Genomic DNA, 3,284 nt, shown 5'->3' on the forward strand with positions numbered 1-3,284 from the left:
GACTTCTATTTAACGACGTCCACCCACCTATAGGAGCGGAAGCTCTGCTCTTTCTTTTACTGTTTTCGAATTATTCAAATGTGAACATCATCTTAAACGCCGTGCATTTTTTCGTTCAAACACTCACTTGGATCCGAAATATCTCAAAAACAATAAAAGATACAACCCCAGTGTGGTGGTTCTCGCTTTAATTTTATTTGCCGTCTCAGGCTCTATCAAACGAAAAAACCCTGCAATGTTGTATTTTGAACGGTTTCCGAATGACACCAGGCACAAACGTGTTTACGGGACACTTAAACATCGACATTTGGGGGTCTTAAAATGAAAACTCCCAGATTTTTTGATGTTTCTCGCTGTTGTTTGTGTCCTACAAGCTGCCTGTGTAGCAAATGTCAGCTTTCTTACCTTGTCGGGAAGTACCCCAGAGGGATTTTTGAGGCGTATAGATTAAGGTCTTTAATTAAATCGATTGTTAACAAGCGACCTGGCCACCACAAATAATGACCGCCGCTCAACAAAGTGTCTGAAATCATTCGGGCATTCATAACAGCGGCAAAATGATCTAAATCGAGTCAACTCCCATCACGAATTCTAGATTTAAAGCTTTCGTGACTGCTAGGATCCATACTCTTTGGTTCTATTGGGTAAAGTCACGTAGGTAAAAAATAAAACAACAAAAATCACGACGTTTCGGCCACAACACAAGCGGCCTTCATCAGGTGAAGGGACGAGACTGTCTGGAGGACAGACCTACAGACTCACACAGAGACCTACAGACTCACACAGATACCCATAGACTCACACAGAGACCCATAGACTCACACAGAAATCCATAGACTCACACAGAGACCCATAGACTCACACAGAGACCTACAGACTCACACAGATACCTACAGACTCACACAGAAATCCATAGACTCACACAGAGACCCACAGACTCACACAGAGACCTACAAACTCACACAGAGACCCATAGACTCACAGAAATCCATAGACTCACACAGAGACCGACAGAATCACACAGAGACCTACAGACTCACACAGAAACCCATAGACTCACACAGAAATCCATAGACTCACACAGAAATCCAGACTCACACAGAGACCCACAGACTCACACAGAGACCCACAGACTCACACAGAGACCCATAGACTCAGAGACCGACAGACTCACACAGAGATCCATAGAGTCACACAGAGACCCACAGACTCACACAGACACCCACAGACTCACACAGAGACCCACAGACTCATACAGAGACCCACAAACTCACACAGAGACCCACAGACTCACACAGAGACCCACAGACTCACACAGAAACCCAAAGACTCACACAGAAACCCATAGACTCGCACAAAAACCTATAAACTCACACAGAAACCCATAAACTCACACAGACCCATAGACTAATACAGAAACCCATAGACTCACACAGAAACCATAAACTCACACAGAGATCCATAGATTCACACAGAGACCCATAGACTCACACATAAATCCATAGACTCACATTGAGATCCGGGCAGCAATATTTCCAATATTTTATTAGTTATAAAGCAAATTTGCAATCTTTTTTGGGGACAAATGAGTTTTCAACAAAAATGGCATTCAGTAAACGCACAGTACGACAAGTTACACAGCACACGGCTGCGTGATGCCCTCTGGTGGCTCTCAGTGCCCACAGAGACCTACAGACTCACACAGAGACACATAGACTCACACAGAGACCTACAGAATCACACAGAGACCCATAGACTCACACAGAGACCCATAGACTCACACAGAGACCCATAGACTCACACAGAGACCTACAGACGCACACAGAGACCTACAGACTCACACAGAGACCCATAGACTCACACAGAGACCCATAGACTCACACAGAGACCCACAGAAGAACACCGAGTCCCATAGACTCACACAGAAATCCATAGACTCACACAGAGACCCATAAAATCACACCGAGGCCTACAGAGTCACATAGAGACCCATAGACTCACACAGAGACCCATAGACTCACACAGAGACCCATAGACTCACAGAGACCCACAGACTCACACAGAGACCCATAGACTCACACAGAAATCCATAGATTCACACAGAAATCCATAGACTCACACAGAGACCCACAGAATCAAACAGAGACCCATAGACTCACGCAGAGACCCATAGACTCACACAGAGACCTACAGACTCACACAGAGACCCATAGACTCACACAGAGACCCATAGACTCACACAGAGACCCATAGACTCACACAGAGACCCATAGACTCACACAGAGACCCATAGACTCACACATAAATCCATAGACTCACACAGAGACTCACACAGAGACTCACACAGAGACCTACAGACTCACACAGAGACCCACAGACTCACACAGAGATCCATAGACTCACACAGAGACTCACACAGAGACACATAGACTCACACAGAGACCCATAGACTCACACAGAGACTCACACAGAGACCCATAGACTCACACAGAGACCCATAGACTCACACAGAGACCCATAGACTCACACAGAGACCCATAGACTCACACAGAGACCCATAGACTCACACAGAGACCTACAGACTCACACAGAGACCCACAGACTCACACCGACACACATAGACTCACACAGAGATCCATAGACTCACACAGAGACCCATAGACTCACACAGAGACCCATAGACTCACACAGAAATCCATAGACTCAAACAGAGACTCACACAGAGACTCACACAGAGACCTACAGACTCACACAGAGACCCACAGACTCACACAGAGATCCATAGACTCACACAGAGACTCACACAGAGACCCATAGACTCACACAGAGACCCATAGACTCACACAGAGACTCACACAGAGACCTACAGACTCACACAGAGACCCATAGACTCACACAGAGACCCATAGACTCACACAGAGACCCATAGACTCACACAGAGACCCATAGACTCACACAGAGACTCACACAGAGACCTACAGACTCACACAGAGACCCATAGACTCACACAGAGACTCACACAGAGACCCATAGACTCACACAGAGACCCATAGACTCACACAAAGACTCACACAGAGACCTACAGACTCACACAGAGACCCATAGACTCACACAGAGACCCATAGACTCACACAGAAACCCATAGACTCACACAGAGACCCACAGAATCACACAGAGACCCACAGAATCACACAGAGACCCACAAACTCACACAGAAACCCATAGACTCACACAGAGACCCACAAACTCACACAGAGACCCATAGACTCGCACAGAGACCCATA

The sequence above is a fragment of the Petromyzon marinus genome (genome assembly GCF_048934315.1).
Source record: "Petromyzon marinus isolate PM22_M1 ecotype Great Lakes invasive population chromosome 76 unlocalized genomic scaffold, UKy_Petmar_22M1.pri1.0 chr76_unloc.3, whole genome shotgun sequence".
NCBI lineage: Eukaryota > Metazoa > Chordata > Hyperoartia > Petromyzontiformes > Petromyzontidae > Petromyzon > Petromyzon marinus.